Genomic DNA, 15,665 nt, shown 5'->3' with positions numbered 1-15,665 from the left:
ATTCATTTTAATAAATATTTTACTTATAAAGATTTGAACTTTTGAAGATTCCAGCTTACTTGTAAGTTTCTAAGGGTCAGGTCCTCTCCATTGTTGCTGGCCTAAGCTTTAGTTCACCATATAGCAATGTATATATTGACCTATTTTCCCCTCGACTTTCTGTGATTCCCTCCATCTCACCTTTCTTTGCAGACAAGCCATTTGAAATACCCTTAACTTATTTCACAGCCAATAAGTCATTGAAATAATGTGTAGTTTTTCGAGAAATCTTCTTATATAATTAGGCAGAAAATCTCACCTGCCATAGTTTTCAAAACAGCATAATTTCACTCTTCTCAATGCTTAATCTGTTGTATTACACAACCTTTGAGTATTTAGCTTTATCAATGACATGTAGAGATCCTACCAGTCTTTGAAAACATCCTTCTTCCTTGTTTCAGATCCAGTTTTATGTATATATTCTGCCTTGCACCTGATTATTCCAACAATTGATGGATGGCCTTGGGAATCTAATTCTGGTATTGATAGTCTTTACTGATTGTCTCCCCTCGTAGCTGATTTCTTCATTATTGTGTAAATTTAGATCATGAGCTCATGTTTAGCTAAACAGCTGACCTTGTAAGACGCTTAGGTGTGAACGCTCGTAAGCTTCAGCAGAAAGTCGGCAAAGATTTATTTGTGTCCCTCCAATGAGTTGCCCACGAGGACACCGTTTTCTACAAGTGTTGGTCCAATACTCCCTCTAGAGGCAGGGGACTCCGACAGGGCTGATTGGCGGCCCCCGATCTGCGGCAGGGGCAGTGGGCAGCCTGTGGCCCGGGCAGGAGCCTCTTTGCATGTGTCCCTGGGACACATCTGCCTGCGAACTTCGGTCACCTGGCAGGAAGCTACGATGCCCAGACCTATGGTTAGCTGTGCAGCGAGGTGTACTGTGAGGACAGGTTCCACACACACTTCAAGTAAGAGGTCGGCCTGAGTGGAAAGGTGAGAGTTTGGGCAGCTGTGCAGACAAAGAAGGCGCCCTTTGGCCTGGGCCTAAATGCTTGTGACACCCCACTGGACCTGCCGTGCTCTGAGGGCCCTGCCCTGGGCCCCCTGCTCCCCTGCCCTTTGTTCAGTCACAGCAGAGATGGCCACACCCACTCCTTCAGTGAGGGCAGAGTTCCAACCACCCTCAGCCCCGCCCCCTCTCCGCAGGTTACCATGGACTACAGAGGCTGCATCCTGAGGCCAGGGCGTTCCGAGAATGCCAAGGGCAGACATGATGACCTTAAATGATTTCCTCTTGTGTCAGGTTTGGTAAACTTTAGGAGCTAGGAAATGGTCCACTTTACAGAAATGTTCAAATTTACTGGCATTTCATATATTCTCTGCTATAACATTGTCCTGATTCTTTCTGTATATTCTTTACTTATGTTTTTGTTTTCCTTAATCAAAGTGTGTCTTTTCAATCTTTTCAAAGAAGATTCTTTGGACTTACTAAATCACCTCAATTTTATACGTTTTCTGTTGTATTAAGTTCTGCTCATATGTTTATTTATCTTTTTTCTATGTTCTCAGGGTTTATTGTTTTGATCTTCTGATGTCAATTAAAACACTTGGTTATTCATTTTCATAAATATTTTACTTATAAAGATTTGAACTTTTGAAGATTCCAGCTTACTTGTAAGTTTCTAAGGGTCAGGTCCTCTCCATTGTTGCTGGCGTAATGTTTAGTTCACCATATAGCAATGTATATATTGACCTATTTTCCCGTCGACTTTCTGTGATTCCCTACATCTCACCTTTCTTGGCAGACAAGCCATTTGAAATACCCTTAACTTATTTCACAGCCAATAAGTCATTGAAATAATGTGTATTTTTAGAGAAATCTTCTTATATAATTAGGCAGATAATCTCACCTGCCATAGTTTTCAAAGCAGCATAATTTCACTCTTCTCAATGCTTAATCTGTTGTATTACACAACCTTTGAGTATTTAGCTTTATCAATGACATGTAGAGATCCTACCAGTCTTTGAAAACATCCTTCTTCCTTGTTTCAGATCCAGTTTTATGTATATATTCTGCCTTGCACCTGATTATTCCAACAATTGATGGATGGCCTTGGGAATCTAATTCTGGTATTGATAGTCTTTACTGATTGTCTCCCCTCGTAGCTGATTTCCTCATTATTGTGTAAATTTAGATCATGAGCTCATGTTTAGCTAAACAGCTGACCTTGTAAGACGCTTAGGTGTGAACACTCGTAAGCTTCAGCAGAAAGTCGGCAAAGATTTATTTGTGTCCCTCCCATGAGTTGCCCACGAGGACACCGTTTTCTACAAGTGTTGGTCAAATACTCCCTCTAGAGGCTGGGAACTCCGACAGGGCTGATTGGCGGCCCCCGATCTGGGGCAGGGGCAGTGGGCAGCCTGTGGCCCGGGCAGGAGCCTCTTTGCATGTGTCCCTGGGACACATCTGCCTGCGAACTTCGGTCACCTGGCAGGAAGCTACGATGCCCAGACCTATGGTTAGCTGTGCAGCGAGGTGTACTGTGAGGACAGGTTCCAAACACACTTCAAGTAAGAGGTCGGCCTGAGTGGAAAGGTGAGAGTTTGGGCAGCTGTGCAGACAAAGAAGGCGCCCTTTGGCCTGGGCCTAAATGCTTGTGACAGCCCACTGGACCTGCTGTGCTCTGAGGGCCCTGCCCTGGTCCCCCTGCTCCCCTGCCCTTTGTTCAGTCACAACAGAGATGGCCACACCCACTCCTTCAATGTGGGCAGAGTTCCAACCACCCTCAGCCCCGCCCCCTCTCCGCAGGTTACCATGGACTACAGAGGCTGCATCCTGAGGCCAGGGCGTTCCGAGAATGCCAAGGGCAGACATGATGACATTAAATGATTTCCTCTTGTGTCAGGTTTGGTAAACTTTAGGAGCTAGGACATGGTCCACTTTACAGAAATGTTCAAATTTACTGGCATTTCATATATTCTCTGCTATAACATTGTCCTGATTCTTTCTGTATATTCTTTACTTATGTTTTGGTTTTCCTTAATCAGAGTGTGTTTTCAATCTTTTCAAAGAAGATTCTTTGGACTTACTAAATCACCTGAATTTTATACGTTTTCTGTTGTATTAAGTTCTGCTCATATCTTTATTTATCTTTTTTCTATGTTCTCAGTGTTTATTGTTTTGATCTTCTGATGTCAATTAAAACACTTGGTTATTCATTTTAATAAATATTTTACTTATAAAGATTTGAACTTTTGAAGATTCCAGCTTACTTGTAAGTTTCTAAGGGTCAGGTCCTCTCCATTGTTGCTGGCCTAAGGTTTAGTTCACCATATAGCAATGTATATATTGACCTAGTTTTCCCTCGACTTTCTGTGATTCCCTACATCTCACCTTTCTTTGCAGACAAGCCATTTGAAATACCCTTAACTTATTTCACAGCCAATAAGTCATTGAAATAATGTGTATTTTTAGAGAAATCTTCTTATATAATTAGGCAGAAAATCTCACCTGCCATAGTTTTCAAAACAGCATAATTTCACTCTTCTCAATGCTTAATCTGTTGTATTACACAACCTTTGAGTATTTAGCTTTATCAATGACATGTAGAGATCCTACCAGTCTTTGAAAACATCCTTCTTCCTTGTTTCAGATCCAGTGTTATGTATATATTCTGCCTTGCACCTGATTATTCCAACAATTGATGGATGGCCTTGGGAATCTAATTCTGGTATTGATAGTCTTTACTGATTGTCTCCCCTCGTAGCTGATTTTTTCATTATTGTGTAAATTTAGATCATGAGCTCTTGTTTAGCTAAACAGCTGACCTTGTAAGACGCTTAGGTGTGAACGCTCGTAAGCTTCAGCAGAAAGTCAGCAAAGATTTATTTGTGTCCCTCCAATGAGTTGCCCACGAGGACACCGTTTTCTACAAGTGTTGGTCCAATACTCCCTCTAGAGGCAGGGGACTCCGACAGGGCTGATTGTCGGCCCCCGATCTGGGGCAGGGGCAGTGGGCAGCCTGTGGCCCGGGCAGGAGCGTCTTTGCATGTGTCCCTGGGACACATCTGCCTGCGAACTTCGGTCACCTGGCAGGAAGCTACGATGCCCAGACCTATGGTTAGCTGTGCAGCGAGGTGTACTGTGAGGACAGGTTCCACACACACTTCAAGTAAGAGGTCGGCCTGAGTGGAAAGGTGAGAGTTTGGGCAGCTGTGCAGACAAAGAAGGCGCCCTTTGGCCTGGGCCTAAATGCTTGTGACAGCCCACTGGACCTGCCGTGCTCTGAGGGCCCTGCCCTGGGCCCCCTGCTCCCCTGCCCTTTGTTCAGTCACAGCAGAGATGGCCACACCCACTCCGTCAGTGAGGGCAGAGTTCCAACCACCCTCAGCCCCGCACCCTCTCCGCAGGTTACCATGGACTACAGAGGCTGCATCCTGAGGCCAGGGCGTTCCGAGAATGCCAAGGTCAGACATGATTACCTTAAATGATTTCCTCTTGTGTCAGGTTTGGTAAACTTTAGGAGCTAGGAAATGTTCCACTTACAGAAATGTTCAAATTTACTGGCATTTCATATATTCTGTGCTATAACATTGCCCTGATTCTTTCTGTATATTGTTTACTTATGTTTTTGTTTTCCTTAATCAAAGTGTGTCTTTTCAATCTTTTCAAAGAAGATTCTTTGGACTTACTAAATCACCTCAATTTTATACGTTTTCTGTTGTATTAAGTTCTGCTCATATCTTTATTTATCTTTTTTCTATGTTCTCAGGGTTTATTGTTTTGATCTTCTGATGTCAATTAAAACACTTGGTTATTCATTTTAATAAATATTTTACTTATAAAGATTTGAACTTTTGAAGATTCCAGCTTACTTGTAAGTTTCTAAGGGTCAGGTCCTCTCCATTGTTGCTGGCCTAAGCTTTAGTTCACCATATAGCAATGTATATATTGACCTATTTTCCCCTCGACTTTCTGTGATTCCCTCCATCTCACCTTTCTTTGCAGACAAGCCATTTGAAATACCCTTAACTTATTTCACAGCCAATAAGTCTTTGAAATAATGTGTATTTTTAGAGAAATCTTCTTATATAATTAGGCAGAAAATCTCACCTGCCATAGTTTTCAAAACAGCATAATTTCACTCTTCTCAATGCTTAATCTGTTGTATTACACAACCTTTGAGTATTTAGCTTTATCAATGACATGTCCTTTAAAAATGTTTTAGAGATCCTACCAGTCTTTGAAAACATCCTTGTTCCTTGTTTCATGTCCAGTTTTATGTATATATTCTGCCTTGCACCTGATTATTCCAACAATTCATGGATGGCCTTGGGAATCTAATCCTGGTATTGATAGTCTTTACTGATTGTCTCCCCTCGTAGCTGATTTCTTCATTATTGTGTAAATTTAGATCATGAGCTCATGTTTAGCTAAACAGCTGACCTTGTAAGACGCTTCGGTGTGAACGCTCGTAAGCTTCAGCAGAAAGTCGGCAAAGATTTATTTGTGTCCCTCCAATGAGTTGCCCACGAGGACACCGTTTTCTACAAGGGTTGGTCCAATACTCCCTCTAGAGGCAGGGGACTCCGACAGGGCTGATTGTCGGCCCCCGATCTGGGGCAGGGGCAGTGGGCAGCCTGTGGCCCGGGCTGGAGCCTCTTTGCATGTGTCCCTGGGACACATCTGCCTGCGAACTTCGGTCACCTGGCAGGAAGCTACGATGCCCAGACCTATGGTTAGGTGTGCACTGAGGTGTACTGTGAGGACAGGTTCCACACACACTTCAAGTAAGAGGTCGGCCTGAGTGGAAAGGTGAGAGTTTGGGCAGCTGTGCAGACAAAGAAGGCGCCTTTTGGCCTGGGCCTAAATGCTTGTGACAGCCCACTGGACCTGCCGTGCTCTGAGGGCCCTGCCCTGTGGCCCCTGCTCCCCTGCCCTTTGTTCAGTCACAGCAGAGATGGCCACGCCCACTCCTTCAGTGAGGGCAGAGTTCCAACCACCCTCAGCCCCGCCCCCTCTCCGCAGGTTACCATGGACTACAGAGGCTGCATCCTGAGGCCAGGGCGTTCCGAGAATGCCAAGGGCAGACATGATGACCTTAAATGATTTCCTCTTGTGTCAGGTTTGGTAAACTTTAGGAGCTAGGAAATGGTCCAATTTACAGAAATGTTCAAATTTACTGGCATTTCATATATTCTCTGCTATAACATTGTCCTGATTCTTTCTGTATATTCTTTACTTATGTTTTTGTTTTCCTTAATCAAAGTGTGTCTTTTCAATGTTTTCAAAGAAGATTCTTTGGACTTACTAAATCACCTCAATTTTATACGTTTTCTGTTGTATTAAGTTCTGCTCATATCTTTATTTATCTTTTTTCTATGTTCTCAGGGTTTATTGTTTTGATCTTCTGATGTCAATTAAAACACTTGGTTATTCATTTTAATAAATATTTTACTTATAAAGATTTGAACTTTTGAAGATTCCAGCTTACTTGTAAGTTTCTAAGGGTCAGGTCCTCTCCATTGTTGCTGGCCTAAGGTTTAGTTCACCATATAGCAATGTATATATTGACCTATTTTCCCCTCGACTTTCTGTGATTCCCTACATCTCACCTTTCTTTGCAGACAAGCCATTTGAAATACCCTTAACTTATTTCACAGCCAATAAGTCATTGAAATAATGTGTATTTTTAGAGAAATCTTCTTATATAATTAGGCAGAAAATCTCACCTGCCATAGTTTTCAAAACAGCATAATTTCACTCTTCTCAATGCTTAATCTGTTGTATTACACAACGTTTGAGTATTTAGCTTTATCAATGACATGTCCTTTAAAAATGTTTTAGAGATCCTACCAGTCTTTGAAAACATCCTTGTTCCTTTTTTCAGTTCCAGTTTTATGTATATTTTCTGCCTTGCACCTGATTATTCCAACAATTCATGGTTGGCCTTGGGAATCTTATTCTGGTATTGATAGTCTTTACTGATTGTCTCCCCTCGTAGCTGATTTCTTCATTATTGTGTAAATTTAGATCATGAGCTCATGTTTAGCTAAACAGCTGACCTTGTAAGACGCTTAGGTGTGAACGCTCGTAAGCTTCAGCAGAAAGTCGGCAAAGATTTATTTGTGTCCCTCCCATGAGTTGCCCACGAGGACACCGTTTTCTACAAGTGTTGGTCCAATACTCCCTCTAGAGGCAGGGAACTCCGACAGGGCTGATTGGCGGCCCCCGATCTGGGGCAGGGGCAGTGGGCAGCCTGTGGCCCGGGCAGGAGCCTCTTTGCATGTGTCCCTGGGACACATCTGCCTGCGAACTTCGGTCACCTGGCAGGAAGCTACGATGCCCAGACCTATGGTTAGCTGTGCAGCGAGGTGTACTGTGAGGACAGGTTCCAAACACACTTCAAGTAAGAGGTCGGCCTGAGTGGAAAGGTGAGAGTTTGGGCAGCTGTGCAGACAAAGAAGGCGCCCTTTGGCCTGGGCCTAAATGCTTGTGACAGCCCACTGGACCTGCTGTGCTCTGAGGGCCCTGCCCTGGGCCCCCTGCTCCCCTGCCCTTTGTTCAGTCACAACAGAGATGGCCACACCCACTCCTTCAGTGTGGGCAGAGTTCCAACCACCCTCAGCCCCGCCCCCTCTCCGCAGGTTACCATGGACTACAGAGGCTGCATCCTGAGGCCAGGGCGTTCCGAGAATGCCAAGGGCAGACATGATGACATTAAATGATTTCCTCTTGTGTCAGGTTTGGTAAACTTTAGGAGCTAGGACATGGTCCACTTTACAGAAATGTTCAAATTTACTGGCATTTCATATATTCTCTGCTATAACATTGTCCTGATTCTTTCTGTATATTCTTTACTTATGTTTTTGTTTTCCTTAATCAAAGTGTGTCTTTTCAATCTTTTCAAAGAAGATTCTTTGGACTTACTAAATCACCTGAATTTTATACGTTTTCTGTTGTATTAAGTTCTGCTCATATCTTTATTTATCTTTTTTCTATGTTCTCAGTGTTTATTGTTTTGATCTTCTGATGTCAATTAAAACAGTTGGTTATTCATTTTAATAAATATTTTACTTATAAAGATTTGAACTTTTGAAGATTCCAGCTTACTTGTAAGTTTCTAAGGGTCAGGTCCTCTCCATTGTTGCTGGCCTAAGGTTTAGTTCACCATATAGCAATGTATATATTGACCTAGTTTTCCCTCGACTTTCTGTGATTCCCTACATCTCACCTTTCTTGGCAGACAAGCCATTTGAAATACCCTTAACTTATTTCACAGCCAATAAGTCATTGAAATAATGTGTATTTTTAGAGAAATCTTCTTATATAATTAGGCAGAAAATCTCACCTGCCATAGTTTTCAAAACAGCATAATTTCACTCTTCTCAATGCTTAATCTGTTGTATTACACAACCTTTGAGTATTTAGCTTTATCAATGACATGTCCTTTAAAAATGTTTTAGAGATCCTACCAGTCTTTGAAAACATCCTTGTTCCTTGTTTCAGGTCCAGTTTTATGTATATATTCTGCCTTGCACCTGATTATTCCAACAATTGATGGATGGCCTTGGGACTCTAATTCTGGTATTGATAGTCTTTACTGATTGTCTCTCCTCGTAGCTGATTTCTTCATTATTGTGTAAATTTAGATCATGAGCTCATGTTTAGCTAAACAGCTGACCTTGTAAGACGCTTAGGTGTGAACGCTCGTAAGCTTCAGCAGAAAGTCGGCAAAGATTTATTTGTGTCCCTCCAATGAGTTGCCCACGAGGACACCGTTTTCTACAAGTGTTGGTCCAATACTCCCTCTAGAGGCAGGGGACTCCGACAGGGCTGATTGGCGGCCCCCGATCTGGGGCAGGGGCAGTGGGCAGCCTGTGGCCCGGGCAGGAACCTCTTTGCATGTGTCCCTGGGACACATCTGCCTGCGAACTTCGGTCACCTGGCAGGAAGCTACGATGCCCAGACCTATGGTTAGCTGTGCAGCGAGGTGTACTGTGAGGACAGGTTCCACACACACTTCAAGTAAGAGGTCGGCCTGAGTGGAAAGGTGAGAGTTTGGGCAGCTGTGCAGACAAAGAAGGCGCCCTTTGGCCTGGGCCTAAATGCTTGTGACAGCCCACTGGACCTGCCGTGCTCTGAGGGCCCTGCCCTGGGGCCCCTGCTCCCCTGCCCTTTGTTCAGTCACAGCAGAGATGGCCACACCCACTCCTTCAGTGAGGGCAGAGTTCCAACCACCCTCAGTCCCGCCCCCTCTCCGCAGGTTACCATGGACTACAGAGGCTGCATCCTGAGGCCAGTGCGTTCCGAGAATGCCAAGGGCAGACATGATGACCTTAAATGATTTCCTCTTGTGTTAGGTTTGGTAAACTTTAGGAGCTAGGAAATGGTCCAATTTACAGAAATGTTCAAATTTACTGGCATTTCATATATTCTCTGCTATAACATTGTCCTGATTCTTTCTGTATATTCTTTACTTATGTTTTTGTTTTCCTTAATCAAAGTGTGTCTTTTCAATGTTTTCAAAGAAGATTCTTTGGCCTTACTAAATCACCTGAATTTTATACGTTTTCTGTTGTATTAAGTTCTGCTCATATCTTTATTTATCTTTTTTCTATGTTCTCAGGGTTTATTGTTTTGATCTTCTGATGTCAATTAAAACACTTGGTTATTCATTTTAATAAATATTTTACTTATAAAGATTTGAACTTTTGAAGATTCCAGCTTACTTGTAAGTTTCTAAGGGTCAGGTCCTCTCCATTGTTGCTGGCCTAAGGTTTAGTTCACCATATAGCAATGTATATATTGACCTATTTTCCCCTCGACTTTCTGTGATTCCCTACATCTCACCTTTCTTTGCAGACAAGCCATTTGAAATACCCTTAACTTATTTCACAGCCAATAAGTCATTGAAATAATGTGTATTTTTAGAGAAATCTTCTTATATAATTAGGCAGAAAATCTCACCTGCCATAGTTTTCAAAACAGCATAATTTCACTCTTCTCAATGCTTAATCTGTTGTATTACACAACCTTTGAGTATTTAGCTTTATCAATGACATGTCCTTTAAAAATGTTTTAGAGATCCTACCAGTCTTTGAAAACATCCTTGTTCCTTGTTTCAGGTCCAGTTTTATATATATATTCTGCCTTGCACCTGATTATTCCAACAATTGATGGATGGCCTTGGGAATCTAATTCTGGTATTGATAGTCTTTACTGAATGTCTCCCCTCGTAGCTGATTTCTTCATTATTGTGTAAATTTAGATCATGAGCTCATGTTTAGCTAAACAGCTGACCTTGTAAGACGCTTAGGTGTGAACGCTCGTAAGCTTCAGCAGAAAGTCGGCAAAGATTTATTTGTGTCCCTCCAATGAGTTGCCCACGAGGACACCGTTTTCTACAAGTGTTGGTCCAATACTCCCTCTAGAGGCAGGGGACTCCGACAGGGCTGATTGGCGGCCCCCGATCTGGGGCAGGGGCAGTGGGCAGCCTGTGGCCCGGGCAGGAACCTCTTTGCATGTGTCCCTGGGACACATCTGCCTGCGAACTTCGGTCACCTGGCAGGAAGCTACGATGCCCAGACCTATGGTTAGCTGTGCAGCGAGGTGTACTGTGAGGACAGGTTCCACACACACTTCAAGTAAGAGGTCGGCCTGAGTGGAAAGGTGAGAGTTTGGGCAGCTGTGCAGACAAAGAAGGCGCCCTTTGGCCTGGGCCTAAATGCTTGTGACAGCCCACTGGACCTGCCGTGCTCTGAGGGCCCTGCCCTGGGCCCCCTGCTCCCCTGCCTTTGTTCAGTCACAGCAGAGATGGCCACACCCACTCCTTCAGTGAGGGCAGAGTTCCAACCACCCTCAGCCCTGTCCCCTCTCCGCAGGTTACCATGGACTACAGAGGCTGCATCCTGAGGCCAGGGCGTTCCGAGAATGTCAAGGGCAGACATGATGACCTTAAATGATTTCCTCTTGTGTCAGGTTTGGTAAACTTTAGGAGCTAGGAAATGGTCCAATTTACAGAAATGTTCAAATTTACTGGCATTTCATATATTCTCTGCTATAACATTGTCCTGGTTCTTTCTGTATATTCTTTACTTATGTTTTTGTTTTCCTTAATCAAAGTGTGTCTTTTCAATATTTTCAAAGAAGATTCTTTGGCCTTACTAAATCACCTCAATTTTATACGTTTTCTGTTGTATTAAGTTCTGCTCATATCTTTATTTATCTTTTTTCTATGTTCTCAGGGTTTATTGTTTTGATCTTCTGATGTCAATTAAAACACTTGGTTATTCATTTTAATAAATATTTTACTTATAAAGATTGGAACTTTTGAAGATTCCAGCTTACTTGTAAGATTCTAAGGGTCAGGTCCTCTCCATTGTTGCTGGCCTAAGCTTTAGTTCACCATATAGCAATGTATATATTGACCTATTTTCCCCTCAACTTTCTGTGATTCCCTACATCTCACCTTTCTTTGCAGACAAGCCATTTGAAATACCCTTAACTTATTTCACAGCCAATAAGTCATTAAAATAATGTGTATTTTTAGAGAAATCTTCTTATATTATTAGGCAGAAAATCTCACCTGCCATAGTTTTCAAAACAGCATAATTTCACTCTTCTCAATGCTTAATCTGTTTTATTACACAACCTTTGAGTATTTAGCTTTATCAATGACATGTCCTTTAAAAATGTTTTAGAGATCCTACCAGTCTTTGAAAACATCCTTGTTCCTTGTTTCAGGTCCAGTTTTATATATATATTCTGCCTGGCACCTGATTATTCCAACAATTGATGGATGGCCTTGGGAATCTCATTCTGGTATTGATAGTCTTTACTGAATGTCTCCCCTCGTAGCTGATTTCTTCATTATTGTGTAAATTTAGATCATGAGCTCATGTTTAGCTAAACAGCTGACCTTGTAAGACGCTTAGGTGTGAACGCTCGTAAGCTTCAGCAGAAAGTCGGCAAAGATTTATTTGTGTCCCTCCAATGAGTTGCCCACGAGGACACCGTTTTCTACAAGTGTTGGTCCAATACTCCCTCTAGAGGCAGGGGACTCCGACAGGGCTGATTGGCGGCCCCCGATCTGGGGCAGGGGCAGTGGGCAGCCTGTGGCCCGGGCTGGAGCCTCTTTGCATGTGTCCCTGGGACACATCTGCCTGCGAACTTCGGTCACCTGGCAGGAAGCTACGATGCCCAGACCTATGGTTAGCTGTGCAGGGAGGTGTACTGTGAGGACAGGTTCCACACACACTTCAAGTAAGAGGTCGGCCTGAGTGGAAAGGTGAGAGTTTGGGCAGCTGTGCAGACAAAGAAGGCGCCCTTTGGCCTGGGCCTAAATGCTTGTGACAGCCCACTGGACCTGCTGTGCTCTGAGGGCCCTGCCCTGGGCCCCCTGCTCCCCTGCCCTTTGTTCAGTCACAACAGAGATGGCCACACCCACTCCTTCAGTGTGGGCAGAGTTCCAACCACCCTCAGCCCCGCCCCCTCTCCGCAGGTTACCATGGACTACAGAGGCTGCATCCTGAGGCCAGGGCGTTCCGAGAATGCCAAGGGCAGACATGATGACATTAAATGATTTCCTCTTGTGTCAGGTTTGGTAAACTTTAGGAGCTAGGACATGGTCCACTTTACAGAAATGTTCAAATTTACTGGCATTTCATATATTCTCTGCTATAACATTGTCCTGATTCTTTCTGTATATTCTTTACTTATGTTTTTGTTTTCCTTAATCAAAGTGTGTCTTTTCAATCTTTTCAAAGAAGATTCTTTGGACTTACTAAATCACCTGAATTTTATACGTTTTCTGTTGTATTAAGTTCTGCTCATATCTTTATTTATCTTTTTTCTATGTTCTCAGTGTTTATTGTTTTGATCTTCTGATGTCAATTAAAACAGTTGGTTATTCATTTTAATAAATATTTTACTTATAAAGATTTGAACTTTTGAAGATTCCAGCTTACTTGTAAGTTTCTAAGGGTCAGGTCCTCTCCATTGTTGCTGGCCTAAGGTTTAGTTCACCATATAGCAATGTATATATTGACCTAGTTTTCCCTCGACTTTCTGTGATTCCCTACATCTCACCTTTCTTGGCAGACAAGCCATTTGAAATACCCTTAACTTATTTCACAGCCAATAAGTCATTGAAATAATGTGTATTTTTAGAGAAATCTTCTTATATAATTAGGCAGAAAATCTCACCTGCCATAGTTTTCAAAACAGCATAATTTCACTCTTCTCAATGCTTAATCTGTTGTATTACACAACCTTTGAGTATTTAGCTTTATCAATGACATGTCCTTTAAAAATGTTTTAGAGATCCTACCAGTCTTTGAAAACATCCTTGTTCCTTGTTTCAGGTCCAGTTTTATGTATATATTCTGCCTTGCACCTGATTATTCCAACAATTGATGGATGGCCTTGGGACTCTAATTCTGGTATTGATAGTCTTTACTGATTGTCTCTCCTCGTAGCTGATTTCTTCATTATTGTGTAAATTTAGATCATGAGCTCATGTTTAGCTAAACAGCTGACCTTGTAAGACGCTTAGGTGTGAACGCTCGTAAGCTTCAGCAGAAAGTCGGCAAAGATTTATTTGTGTCCCTCCAATGAGTTGCCCACGAGGACACCGTTTTCTACAAGTGTTGGTCCAATACTCCCTCTAGAGGCAGGGGACTCCGACAGGGCTGATTGGCGGCCCCCGATCTGGGGCAGGGGCAGTGGGCAGCCTGTGGCCCGGGCAGGAACCTCTTTGCATGTGTCCCTGGGACACATCTGCCTGCGAACTTCGGTCACCTGGCAGGAAGCTACGATGCCCAGACCTATGGTTAGCTGTGCAGCGAGGTGTACTGTGAGGACAGGTTCCACACACACTTCAAGTAAGAGGTCGGCCTGAGTGGAAAGGTGAGAGTTTGGGCAGCTGTGCAGACAAAGAAGGCGCCCTTTGGCCTGGGCCTAAATGCTTGTGACAGCCCACTGGACCTGCCGTGCTCTGAGGGCCCTGCCCTGGGGCCCCTGCTCCCCTGCCCTTTGTTCAGTCACAGCAGAGATGGCCACACCCACTCCTTCAGTGAGGGCAGAGTTCCAACCACCCTCAGTCCCGCCCCCTCTCCGCAGGTTACCATGGACTACAGAGGCTGCATCCTGAGGCCAGTGCGTTCCGAGAATGCCAAGGGCAGACATGATGACCTTAAATGATTTCCTCTTGTGTTAGGTTTGGTAAACTTTAGGAGCTAGGAAATGGTCCAATTTACAGAAATGTTCAAATTTACTGGCATTTCATATATTCTCTGCTATAACATTGTCCTGATTCTTTCTGTATATTCTTTACTTATGTTTTTGTTTTCCTTAATCAAAGTGTGTCTTTTCAATGTTTTCAAAGAAGATTCTTTGGCCTTACTAAATCACCTGAATTTTATACGTTTTCTGTTGTATTAAGTTCTGCTCATATCTTTATTTATCTTTTTTCTATGTTCTCAGGGTTTATTGTTTTGATCTTCTGATGTCAATTAAAACACTTGGTTATTCATTTTAATAAATATTTTACTTATAAAGATTTGAACTTTTGAAGATTCCAGCTTACTTGTAAGTTTCTAAGGGTCAGGTCCTCTCCATTGTTGCTGGCCTAAGGTTTAGTTCACCATATAGCAATGTATATATTGACCTATTTTCCCCTCGACTTTCTGTGATTCCCTACATCTCACCTTTCTTTGCAGACAAGCCATTTGAAATACCCTTAACTTATTTCACAGCCAATAAGTCATTGAAATAATGTGTATTTTTAGAGAAATCTTCTTATATAATTAGGCAGAAAATCTCACCTGCCATAGTTTTCAAAACAGCATAATTTCACTCTTCTCAATGCTTAATCTGTTGTATTACACAACCTTTGAGTATTTAGCTTTATCAATGACATGTCCTTTAAAAATGTTTTAGAGATCCTACCAGTCTTTGAAAACATCCTTGTTCCTTGTTTCAGGTCCAGTTTTATATATATATTCTGCCTTGCACCTGATTATTCCAACAATTGATGGATGGCCTTGGGAATCTAATTCTGGTATTGATAGTCTTTACTGAATGTCTCCCCTCGTAGCTGATTTCTTCATTATTGTGTAAATTTAGATCATGAGCTCATGTTTAGCTAAACAGCTGACCTTGTAAGACGCTTAGGTGTGAACGCTCGTAAGCTTCAGCAGAAAGTCGGCAAAGATTTATTTGTGTCCCTCCAATGAGTTGCCCACGAGGACACCGTTTTCTACAAGTGTTGGTCCAATACTCCCTCTAGAGGCAGGGGACTCCGACAGGGCTGATTGGCGGCCCCCGATCTGGGGCAGGGGCAGTGGGCAGCCTGTGGCCCGGGCAGGAACCTCTTTGCATGTGTCCCTGGGACACATCTGCCTGCGAACTTCGGTCACCTGGCAGGAAGCTACGATGCCCAGACCTATGGTTAGCTGTGCAGCGAGGTGTACTGTGAGGACAGGTTCCACACACACTTCAAGTAAGAGGTCGGCCTGAGTGGAAAGGTGAGAGTTTGGGCAGCTGTGCAGACAAAGAAGGCGCCCTTTGGCCTGGGCCTAAATGCTTGTGACAGCCCACTGGACCTGCCGTGCTCTGAGGGCCCTGCCCTGGGCCCCCTGCTCCCCTGCCTTTGTTCAGTCACAGCAGAGAT

The sequence above is a fragment of the Mesoplodon mirus genome (genome assembly GCF_964341445.2).
Source record: "Mesoplodon mirus genome assembly, chromosome: 1".
Classification (NCBI taxonomy): Eukaryota; Metazoa; Chordata; class Mammalia; order Artiodactyla; family Ziphiidae; genus Mesoplodon; species Mesoplodon mirus.
This window is presented reverse-complemented; position numbering follows the sequence as displayed.